We start from the raw sequence: 13,162 nt of genomic DNA, 5'->3' as shown, positions 1-13,162 counted from the left end.
GAAGATTGTTGCCCATGTGTTTGGAAGGAATATAGCTTCTACTGTCACCACTACTACCATTTAACTGAGGAGCTGTAGGTGACCACGTTCCATGAGGAGCTATAGGTGACCACGTTCCATGAGGAGCTGTAGGTGACCACGTTCCATGAGGAGCTATAAGTGACCACATGCCATGCTAAGAATGAATGTCAGAAAAACTCTTCAAAGACTGGATGCACACAGAAATGGGGAGCAACAAACTATTCTGCAGCCCCTTCTAATGTCCGGTGAGAGCTACATATTCTTGGATATGTATTACATTTCCTCCTTTTTATTAATACTCTGTTTTGTGTCCATTAGCCAAATTAAGCCAGGTCTTAAAACCTAACGTTCAGAATCTGAACATGGTCAGTTAATTTTAACCCATTTGGTATGATGCAGCAGCAGAGAAGACAGGAAAGGAAAGAAAATCAGGGAGGGGGGTCGAAAGGAAGAAACGGGGTTATTATTTTATGTCCTGTCTGCTATTTTTTGCCAGCTCTCAAGGCCCACGCTCTACTCCACCATACTGAAGGAACAGCTTCATAGCTGAGTTTCTGCTGTGTGTACAGTGAGTTAGATGAAATGTTTTCTCCAGACTAATCTTGACAGTGCTTTGGTGCTGGGAGAAATATGGAAACTATGAAGTACTTAGGTCAGAGGGCACATTCAGGAAGGGATCAGTAAGGAGAGTCATTTGGGAACTGAGAAGGAGAACTGAGAACATAACAGAAAAAAACAATGCTGGGAAGGAAGGCTGGGAGTCACTTAGCATCCAGCCCATGATGGGGAGATGGGAAGGAAAGATGTCAGTGATCATGTTAACAACAAATCTCCAAGAGACACATGGGGAACAGAGAAATCCAGACAACAACATGGTGGTGGTGATGCTGACAAACTTGAAGGAGGTAGTGGGCAAGTTTTATGTACATCAGAGAGGTCTCAAGAATTGAAAACTGGAGAACAACCACTAAAATTTGTGATAGATCTGGAAATTCAAATATTAGTGAATTTCTCTCAGTGATTTTTGACAGAAGGAACCTCTTGGGGACAGAAGGCATAGTAGATAAAAAAAGATTATAGGCAAAGGAGATGATCAACATATTTTATGTAGATGTATGAAACACATTATTTTATATAATTAATATATGTCCATACACACTTTAGAATACATAGCTGAGAACCTTCAGGAGAGATAGAATAAGTAATTAGGACCAAATAGGCAATGAGACCAAATAAGAAGAAATGCTTTACATGACCATGCAGAAGGACGACTGATCTTGACTTTTGTTTTCTTTGCTTTTCCTCTGTATTCTTTTTCTCCTTTTCTTTTCTTTTCTTTTCTTTTCTTTTCTTTTCTTTTCTTTTCTTTTCTTTTCTTTTCTTTTCTTTTCTTTCCTTTCCTTTACTTTCCTTTATTTCTTAAATGCTTAAAGACTTAACTCTAGCAGTGGGAAATTAGGGAAGAAAAACAAAAGTCTAGAAGGGGCTAAGAAGCACACATGAGGCTTTGAGGGGAAATGTGATTTGGGCCAGAAGAGACAGAAGAGAAAGTCATGCTTTCCATGTCCCTGAGAGTTGAGGAGAGGGGTCCCTGAAGGAGTCATACCAGGAAGGAAACCCCTTAAAGTGATAAGAATGAAAACCCACTGCAGATTGACTTCAACCTAGGTCAGACTTCAGTGAATCTGATGTCAGGCAGTCCATTGATAGCATATTTAAGAAACAGTACAATTTGGAATAAAAGGTTTCCAGACAACAATGAGCTCAATCAATCCAATACACTAAAGAAATTCCTTACAAAGTACCATGTGACCATGAGGATGGGTTCTGTAGCCAAAAAGCCTAGAATCTAATGTAGTCTCTGACCAACAGCACAGAAGTCAGTAGGCCATGAAATATTTGTGACTTATATCATAAGGATGGCTAAAGATATAGGAAGATAAGAGTCTGGAACAATCAATCCGAGGAATTACAGTGAGTTCTGTTTCCACAGAGAGCAAAAAGTCACCAGGTCATTAACCTCCTCCAGTCTCAGCTTTCTGGATGGAATGCAGGTATTTGATTGTATTGCCTCCATTGAAGAGATACCACTGAATGATTAACATTCCGTGCTCTCTTAGTGCTTCTCTCTGAGGACAAAGACCTTTGTGCCCTCAACATTGCAGGTCAGCCTCCAGAGCTGACCACGTCCACAGCCCAGGCCTGAGGCATGGTCAACACTTAAGTGATACTATGAATGAGTCAATGATTCTGCAGGACAAGATTATATGTACAAATGCACACATGTATATTTGGGGGGGGGGGAGTTTAACTTTGTTTGTAAAGAAATAGCATTCTACAGCCATCAGTCCTGAAGAAAGCCAAAAATAGCAATAAGCTTTGCTTGCACTGAGCAGCTTAGAAGAGGTTCCTTACTGTGAAATATTGGTTCTTTTGGCCATAGTCAAAAAACCATGCCACCAGCAGAATAATCAGACACTGTGAAAACTGGAGTGATATAAACATAGAAAACATCGTTTCCATTGGGGGAAGAGAGCCCTAGACTATCTTTACAACATGATCTTCTACTGCCAGAGTTCTACAAAATTCATCATGCTTAACATTACTCTTGTTCAGAGAGCAGAATACATTCTGTCTTCAGCAGCAGCAACAAAAACAACAACAACAAAACACACACACACACACACACACACACACATAAGACCAGGCAACCTATGAACAAGGCAGAGTTCAAATTCTCTTTTTGATCATTTTTATTGGATATTCTCTGTACTTACATTTCAAATGTCATCCCCTTCTCCCCTTCTTCCATCCCCTGGCCCGCCCCTTGTCTCCATGAAGGTGCTTCCACTCCCAACCACTCACTCCTACCTCATCACCTTGACATTCTCCTACACTGAGAAAATGAGCCTTCACTGGACCAAAGGCCTCTCCTCCAATTGATGCCAGACAATGCTATCCTCTGCTAAATATGCAACTGGAGCCATGGGTCTCTCCATGTGTGCTCATTGGTTAATGTTTTAGTCCCTGGGAGCTCTGGAGGGTTTGTTTGGCTGAGAATGTTGTTCTTCCCATGGGGTTACAAAACCTTTCAGCTCCTTCAGTCCTTTCTCTAGCTCTGCCATTGGGGTCCCTGTGCTGCAAGCATCCTCATCTGTATCAGTATGGCCCTGGCAGAGCCTGTGAGGAGGCATCCATATCAGGCTCCTGCCAGTAAGCACTTCTAGAGTTCAGATTCTCAAAGGCAAAACTCAAATCGGAAACCCACTGATAAGCAGATTTCTAGTGATAAGCATTATAACCTATGTACCCTTTAGCAAAAAAAAAAAAAAAAAAAAAAGAAAGAAAAAGAAACAAAATTTTTAAAAAGCAAAAAAAAATAAAATTGTGTTCACATTGATAGAGAGAAAAAATGAGTTGTTCCACAAAAATGCAAAGTAATTAAGGAACACGAACCCCAGATCTACTGAGGAAATGGGAATGTTAGTTACTGTAACTTCTCTATGCCCTTGAAGAGAAATAGAAGAAATGACTCAGTTTCTAAAGAAGCACATAGTTTTGCTTGAGGCTTTGGTTGTCTTTTTAAAAGTTAGCACTACTGTTAGCATTTTCTGTGCCATATGCCTCCTTGGCAGTCTGGTGCATGCCTCAGAATTTTATTTAAAAAAATAGGCTTACAAAAGCTTCTGCAATTGGACTGCAGTTGACAAGCAACTGAGATACTATCTGAAGCCAGATGTGGCCGTACGCACCATAGTCCCAGCATTAAGGATGCTGAGGCAGAAAGACTGCCCATGTTCAAGGTCTGCCTTGGCTATGTAGTTGGTTTGAGGACAGTCAAGGATACTGAAGGAATTCTAGCCAGCTTGAGCAACCGATGCTCTGGCAAGACTTCCCTTCTCCCTTATCCCCTCTGCCTTGCTAAAAACTATTAGATTACATTTCTAAAGATAGCCACCATGGCCTAATATTCCCTCATTTAGCCAATGCCTCTTCCTTCAGCAGACTACTAAGGCCCAACTATCAAAGTACTGAAGTCCAGCAATCAAAAGTCCACTTTGACTCATCTAATTAACATGCCTAATTAAAATTAAACTCCCTATTCTGGCACGGGATTTCCAATTTTACTTTAAGCTGCCATTTGCCTACGAGCTATGTCTGCCTCCTCTCTGTTGTAATGCGGTCCTTTGTCCCACTCTAGAACAAATACCACTTACCCCTCCTTTGTTCCTTTTCCCTTCTCCCTCTGCCTCTATGTCCTGTCTTTGTCACTTATTCCCTGATCTTTGTCCTTCTGGGACAAATAAACCTTCTTTGTGTTAAGAATTTGGTATATGGGTGTCTTAAGCTGATACTTATCCCTTCAGAATCTGAATTGAAATGTGATATGCCATGTGTGTGTGTGTATGTGTGTGTGTGTGAATATTTTATATATATTCAAATATATGTATATATGTATGTATGTATGTATGTATTACTGTGACTGCATTGCAGGTATTTATTAGCACAGCATAGTTCTCTGTGGCTTGTGACTTAGAGCCTAGTTCGTAGGTAAAGGAAATTCTCAGTTACAATCAGAGCTTAATAAAGATTCTCACTATCTGAAAACACAAATGCCAACTTGAGAGCATTAGTTGTTTGACCATGGTCAGTATTGGGTCCATTTTATGCTTAAGAGTTACAGAAGTGGTCTTGATGCCAGGTAAAGTCAACATTAGATGACAAATATAATAAGAAACTGTCATAAGGTAATTGATGGCTGGCAATAAAAAGGGGGGTCTCCATGCCACGATTCAAAACATCCATCAAGTGTTTTCATCTCCTAGAATTATTGTAACAAATTACCTAAGATAACTTATTTACACTTCTATGGTTCTAGAGGCCAGAAGTTCAAAGTCATGATATTATCATAAGACAAGCAGATGTCTTTAACTCCGGCTTTTGAGAGGAAGAAGGCAGGGGATATAAATTCAACCTGACTAGGCTACCTCGTGAGTTCAAAGCCAACCTGTCTCAAAAAACAAGGGCCAATAAACTCATTCAACATTAGAGCATTTACTTGTGCATTTTTGCATCCACAAGTCCAATGTACCAGCAGGATTAACTCTCTCTGAAACCTAGAAAGAGAAATCTGTTCTATGCCACATCTCTGCCTTCTGATGACTTCAGACACCCAATGGCATTGTGCTTCCAAATCCCAAAAGCTACATAACTCCAGTACTATTGCTATATGCTTTTTTCTGTGTTTTTGTATTTCAGATATTTCTCTTCCTTATCATACAAGGATAAGTAATTATACTTAGAGTCACTTGACTTCAGGATAACCTCTTCTCTGATTCCTTAACTGCTTATTACATTCATAGCTCTTTCTAAATAAGGTCAGTCACAGGTATCAGGTAATGGGAGCAAAATATTTTTTAAATCTTAAAAGAGGTAACACTCGCTATTACTACAAAAATTGAATTATATGCCAAACTACATAAACTTTGTAATAAAAGATGGCCAAAGGATTACAAAGATATGCCCAAATACTGGTATTAATTTTTGATCAAACACTCTTAACATATGCAAAATTTAAAGCCTGATACCAAGGTATGGTTGGAATGTTTTAGAAACATAGCCAATTTCATATGTTCTGTCTTCCAAATAGAAAGCATATTGTCATTGGACAATTAGAAGTTTGAGTGCAAAACATAATTTACCGCTCTATTTCTTCACTGTATTTGATTATATTACTCAGGTGTTTATAGATGTACAGTCATAGTTAGACTTCCTCAATAGAAAAATCTCATGTCTCTAAGAAGCTTGCCTGATCTTCTTTGACACACCCATGATGTCTAGGCCAATTCCTGGTAAACAGGAAATGCACCAAATACAGTAACTACCAGATTTCCTCGAACTCTCCATAAAATGGTTATCTTGTACATGACAATGTAGAAGAAATCCACGTCAAATAAATTTTGCTCCATATTTGTCTTCACCTAAGCAGCTATTCAGACTGTCTTTAGGGAGTTTAGTGAGCATGGTGCCTTAGTGTTTTGATTTGAAAACTGAAAATTCTAACTGTATCTGCTTGAGAGGGTAGTTCATTAAATACTAATAATGGCATTTGTAAGTTATTCTGAAAAAAAAATCTTTATCAGTAGTGGTATTGAGGTTATTCTTGTTAAACATCCCTTCTTGTTGGCTGTGATGTTATATCCTTTTATTCCAGCTACTTGGGGGAGGAAAATACTAGAACAAAGCTAACCTGAGCAACCTACCAAGACCATATCACAAACTTAAAATTTAAAAAAACCCCACAGCTTAGTGGTAGAGTACTATCTAACATATGAAGAGTCCCAAGTTTGATGCCAAACATCATCCCATAATCAGATAGACCCCTTCCTTCGGATTTTAGGAAGAAGTTTTTTCAAATCCAAGAACTTAAGTGAGTTAGCAGGGTCCCTTGTGTTTCTTTCTCATTGCTTCCTTTACTATGGGCAACTGAGTCTTTGTGAAGTGGACACTTGGGCTGGTATACTGTCACTTCCCACTGATAAGGATCATAACCTGTCAATCCTAGAAAGGAAATCTTGGTGAGATTTGATGAACTACTCCATTTAATTTTCTGGCGTTCAATTAAAATTCTTCACATCAAAACCTGTAATAAAAACTTCATTTGCTGTGAATGCTCCTTTTGGGGAATTGCCATTATGCTGCAAAGTCTGCTGAATGGAAGTCCAGTGTTAAAATGATTGTGATTTAGGGTTTTAAGTCACTGCGCCAAGCCTTGGAAACTATAACCCACATTGCCTCCAAAAATGTTTTCCCTTGTGGCCTTTCTCATGTATAAAATTTGCTGTAATCACAGATTACAAAATACAAGAAACTATGAAGGAAGAATGTTTTCAAAGAATTCCTAAGCAATAGCCCACTCAAAGCAGATACTGGAAGAAGGCTAGGAGAGTGAACCATTTATTTTTGTCTTCTTTCATTGTACTAAAAGGGCATTTTACTTCTATCAGTTGAGAGTGCATGTCTAGTCCCCTCTTCCTGCAGTCCTGTACAAAGAAGAGATGTCATAATAGAATCAGAGCTCTCTCCGTAGCTGCTGTATTTATTCCATTGGAAGAGGGGACATGCTCATCTCTTCCACATAACGAATTATGCTCAGCATCCTTCCATAGCCTGTTTGCAACTGCTGACTGCCCGGATTTATGGGAAAAACTCACTACTTAGGAGGGGAAAGCTCACTACAAAAATGCTTTCAGCAAGGAACGACCCAGGAAATCTATTATGTTTCCACACAATGCTTTTGCAGACATAGGAGATACAGAGTTGAGAAAGAAGTATTTAAATGAAAAGGTTATAGATTTTTTTTTTTAAAGTCTGAAGAAAAAAGAAAGCAGAACACTGGGAATAGCAGGATATAAAGTAACCAGAGGCATTTGGCCTTTTCTGAACAATTTTAGCACAAGAACTTTTGGCAATCAGAAGAGGTGGTTACTGCTTCTCGGGGTGAAGTGGGGCTTTAATTTCACCAGTGTGTTTTTTATTTAAATGAAAAGGCATCAATATGTATGTTATTTTTACAGGTTTGTATCAAACCATTGCTACCTTTCTACTCATTCATTCTCTCCTGGACATGTATTAAGACCCTACAGTGTGCCAACCACCCTTCTACGTGTTTTATATGTGGCAAGATATAAACTGTATGGAAAATAAAATAAGCATTGATCTCAGGGCTCCAGACTGCAAAGAGTAAAGCAAGCAGCACAGCTGATAAGTTACTTACACTGTACTGAAAAGTAAGAGTGCTGTGCACACAGGTACAACAGGGTAAGGGTGCTGGGCACATGGGCTGCTCTGAGAACTGCAAGGTTGATGGGCTGACTACTAGACTGCCTTACTGTCTGCATACATGCTGTGTGTGTGTGTGTGTGTGTGTGTGTGTGTGTGTGTGTGTGTACTTGTGTGAGTATAAGGACCGACATAATAGAATGTAGGGGCCAGAGGTCACTGTCCTGCATCTGCTTCATGCACTCTCCACTTTTAATTATTTCTTCTTCATTTTTTATCTTATGTGTACAGGTGATTCTGCCTGTATGTGTCTGTGCACCACTTGCAAGCCTGCTACCTCTGGAGGCCAGAAGAGGGCATCAGATCACCTAGAACTGGAGTTATCTACAATGTTGTGGGGGCACTAAGAATCAAACCCAGGTGCTCTGCAAGAGCAATTAGTGTGTTGAACTGTTGAGCCATCTCTTCTTCCCTCCTTCACTTTATTTTTTGAAACTGCATCTTTCACTGAATCTCAAGCTCACCCATTAGCTAAGCTGGCTGGACAAGACTCTAGGATCCCCCTAGCCTTTCCAGTGCAGAGATTACAGACACATGCTGCCACACCCAGGTTTTTACACGTTTTCAAGGGAATTGGTCTTAGGTCTTCATACTCAAGTAATTTTACCTAATGAGATGTTTCCATAGGTTCCTCAACTTGTGGGTTGTTGTTGTTGTTGTTGTTGTTTTTTAATATTTGTGTATGTCCATACACCAGTATGAATGTTAGTGAGGTATGGGAATCATGGAAAAACCTCCAGTGTAGGTTCTTGTCTTTTACCTTATTTGGAAGAAATGTGTCTTATGTCCTGCTGAATATGTCCAGCTCCCTGATCTGCAAGATTCCAGAAATTCTCCTGTCTCTGCATCCACTGTGTTGTAGGCATGCTGGAACTGCAGATGCTCCCAGCATGTCCAGCTTTGCCTGGGCTGTAGGATCTGAATACCCATCCTCATGTTTGCAAAGCAAGTGCAATCTCCACTGAGCCATCTCCCCAACTTTCCACTAATATTTGTAAGAAATAAGTGCATACGCTTTTATTTGTGTTGAAATAACTCAATGAATACAGTGTCACCATGTTTTTCACATAAATAGGGGTATTCAGTATCTGGAAGAGAAGGCTTTCTAATTCTTAAAGAAATGTTCCTTTAAGTCTTGAAATTTTACAACTGTCCATAAGTTCACTAAACACATTACTACTTTTTTTAAATATTATAGACATAGAGACAAGCTGTAGTGGTTAAGTGTATTGTTTGGGAAATAATAAGAGTATAAAGGAATCATCAATATCTGTAATCAGACCAAAGACTGCCATTGGGAAAGCTGAAGTATTACCATTATCATTAAAGCCCCACACAAAAAATAACTCTCAGCAAGTGCACAGGAAAGACAGTCTGACACGGCCTCTGGACTGGCCAGTTGCCTGCCCTCCTCTGGGCTGTTTCATGCTAATTTCACCTTACTGAAAGTTCATAGGACCACACTGGCCAGAGAGTACATTTTACTTTCTTTTGGTGTGGTTTAGCTTTCACCTCTTCTTTCGTATGTGAAAATCCAACCTTTGATTACTGGCAAAAGGACAAACTGACTTAACTGGAATTGGCCCTACCAATGACAATAGTTCCAGTATAAGCAATGGCCACCAGCCAGACGGAGTCAAACGCCTCCAAGGAGTTGGAAGCATGGCTGTATACCAGGAGAGTGGGGCAGCACTGAATTGGCCTGTGTTCACGTTTCAAACTACTTAAAAAACACGTTGATTCATACCAACTTCATTTATCAAATAAGGAATGTAAATTTTTCCCTATCTCTACAAACTATTTTGAACAATTGTTCTTTGATCAGATCCTGACTCCCTTTGAGTTTATCCTTATTCTTTGTGCAACCTTCAGATTGTTGTTGGTGATGCCCACCCCATTGGGCTGCCAGTGCTTCAGAAGCTTCCAAAGTTAACAGACCGCAAAACTGAGATGTCATAGACCCACACAAATGGGACAAGGCTCCACTCCCCCCTTTTAATCCAAAAAGTAGCTGTAGCTGCTTTCCACTTTAGGTTCTATCATTAAAGAAACACACATTCATTTACCACATGGGCTTAGTTGGTGTTCTTTTCTTCTCTTGTGCTATAGTCTAATTACTTGGGACATGTTTTATTTTTAAATTATTTGCTGCTCTTCCTGACTACCAACCAGCCCAGTGTCTGATACTGTCAGCGTCTGGCTTATTTTCCCACCAACACTTATTTTGGGTACAGGTGGGTGGCAAAATGTTTGGTTTTGCTTTCTGGTTGGCATTGGAGTAAGTCCCAGAATATGGTTACAGTTAGGTCAAAGGGCTAAATGTGTTACTATATCCTCTGCTGTTGCAGAGACTAGAGTAATAGGGGAAGGGATTTGTTTTTTGTTTTTTTTTTTTTTTTTTTTTTTTTTTTTTTTTTTTTTGTTACTTCCCCATAAGGTAGGCAAGAAGCAGGAAAAAAAAAAATTTACTGTTTACTGAGACAGGAAATTAAATTGCAGCTGTACGGGAAGTAGCTGAGAATGTTCTTCCACAGAAATCAGCTGTTTACTCGAGCTTCAACTCAACTAGAGGCAAAATAAGAAAGGATAATTTGAGTTGCTGTTGTTCTGAACAACAAATGTCTCCCTCATACTGACCACGTGTTATGTTGACCCCATCTCAATGGGAACATGGTCTACGATCAGAGAAAATAATTGAGCCCATCCAAGGTCCATCCTACCTAGTCAACTTTATAAACCCAGACTAAATAACAGAGTCACATTTTCAAAAAATAATAAGTAAACCCAGGGTGGAGCTGGAGAGATAGGCCAATAGTTAAGTGTTCTTCCAGAGGACAAGGTTTCAATACTCCACTATCTACCTGAGCAAATCCACAACTATTATTAACTCTAGCCCCAGGAAATGTAGACGCCTCTTATGGTTCCCACAAGCACTTGCATGTATGCTGTGCTCATACCTACACACAGGTACAAAGTACCCTTTAAGCACAAAGCGCCAACAATCTAGAAATTGGTCTCTCTCTCCAGCCTTGACCCTGCTTCATGTAAGCAGCTTTTTTCTTGGATTCAAGTTCTGCTAACAGTGACCTGGAGTCATAATCTAACAACAACAAAGAGTGTGTTGCTTCCGGGGCATTCCAGGAAAGACTTGATCTATCCTCTTGGGTCACGTCCCATCAGAGAACCCACAGTTGTGGGCAATGCTCTATGCTTTGGTGCATGAGCCTAACTCCTAGTAACTGTGTCAGTTCAGTATGACCCACAAGGATCAAGAATGTGCCGGGATAATCATGATTGGAAATTAAGATACATGAAATAAAAAAATAATGGAAACAAGACAAGAAATGGGAAAAGAGAGTTTACTGAGACAGAAATATTGTTTTAGGTTTTCAATTTTTAAAATATTTTTAAGGAACGGATAAAGTCTGAAGTGAAGAATGGCTGCAGAATGGCTGCTTCTGCTTCTGAGAACTGAAATGACAAAGGAAGGCTTGTCCTCTGCAGAGCCTGGACTGCAAGAGACCCGGTAAGGTGCCAAAAGGTAAGAACACTAAGCAAGAAAAAAGAAGAGTCATTACATCCAGATGCGAAAATATTTCCAGAGGACGTGAGTTTCACACTAGTCAGAGAGTTATTTCCTTGAGTTAGGCAGAAATACCTCCAGTGGTACTTTTTATTTCTTTTCCTTCTTTTCTTCCTTACTTCGAAAACAGATAGAGGGTATTTAAGTGTTCGTGTTTCCTACACGTGTTAATGATAGACTACCCTCTCCAATGCTGGAAACAGAAATGACTCCAGGCACAGTGAACATGGAAATCCCTAAGCAGGAGCTCTTTGATGGAGTACAGCATCTGGAAGGCTTATCAAAAGATCTGATGATGCAGCCACAGGAAGAAGAATGAATCCTGCCAACACCAAATCCTTGGGTATTCAGGATGCTGGCATCTTTTGGAAACTTAATTTTCCCTTACAGCTAGGATTTAAAGAAAAACTAGGAGAGTTATGAATTGTGTGTGCCTCCTAGGCCTAAAGGGATAATCAATCTTTTAACCACAAGATAAATAAGTCAAGTGCCTCTCAACTTTAATACTAATAAAGGCAATTTCTTCCATCCTTCATATCCCAGTAATTTAATCTTTCTTTTCTGGGACTCTGGATGCCCTCAGCAAACAAAAGGCCTTACATAACTGAAATATATTTGCCTCTCATAACAATAAAATTGAAAAAATTTTTTCATCTTCCTAATAATGATAAAATGCCACTGGTTAGAGAATTTGAGAAAGTGATTGTCCTTAGTATCAGTATGCGATGGGGTGAGTAAAACCTGGTATAGAAACCAAATGTCCTACTCCACTGATCCAGTTGTCTGTTTCAAGTGGTAGACAGGCCTTTACCAAGAAGAGTTTAGTTAATCAGTCTCCATACTAGTAAGTCATCATCTCTTGTGCCAACACCTGTAGATCAGGAGACAAGAGAAAATTCATAAAGACCTGGGACGAAATAGTTGGGAGTCTGAGAAGAGGAAAAAGCTCTGCTTCCTCTTGTTTGTGTTTTGTTTTCGTTTGTTTGTTTGCTTGCTTGATTGCTTGCTTGCTTTTTTTTAAGACAAAATCTCACTATGTAGCCCAGGCTGACTCGGAGCTCATGATCCTTTTGGCCTCAGACTCTAAGTGTCAGGATTTAAGACCTGCACCACCATTGGGAAAAAAAAGTTTAACTTTCCTTTATAGCAAGGGCTTAAGGAAAAACCAAGGAGTTATGAATTGTGTGTCCTTCCTAGACCTAAGGGGAAATCAATCTTTAAACCTGTCAATGTAAGTACCAAGTCTATACAGAAAAAAGCAAATAGTTTATTCCAAGCCCAGTATGAGCAACCATAACCTGGGGACCCAGATTCCGTGTTCTGCCTCAGAAAAGGTTACAGGGGAAAAGGCCATAAATCAATGTGTTTACAAACTACAGCTATGGGGTCTTCTGTTAGGCAGGCTGTCAAATATCTGTGAAATCTGTGGATTTCAATGTGGTCTTTACACATCCTCGCTTTGGGGTTGATGAGCCTAAGTGTGTCAAACTTGCGGAACAACTTCAGGAGTTTCTTTCAAAGTCAATAATGTTAGGGGAGATAAGTAAATGACTAGTCAATGGATGTTGATCAAGGCTAAAGATAGCCCAAGATGATTTGGGTTCTTAATCTACACAATGAAAACATTCTATTTAGCCAACATCAAGTGGTCTTCAGGATCATTGACACAGTTGTAGCTTTCTAAAGGGACTATAACTCACAAGCCACAAGGTGAAT

Source organism: Micromys minutus (genome assembly GCF_963924665.1).
Source record: "Micromys minutus genome assembly, chromosome: 23".
Taxonomy (NCBI): domain Eukaryota; kingdom Metazoa; phylum Chordata; class Mammalia; order Rodentia; family Muridae; genus Micromys; species Micromys minutus.
Note: the sequence above shows the minus strand (reverse complement) of the source record.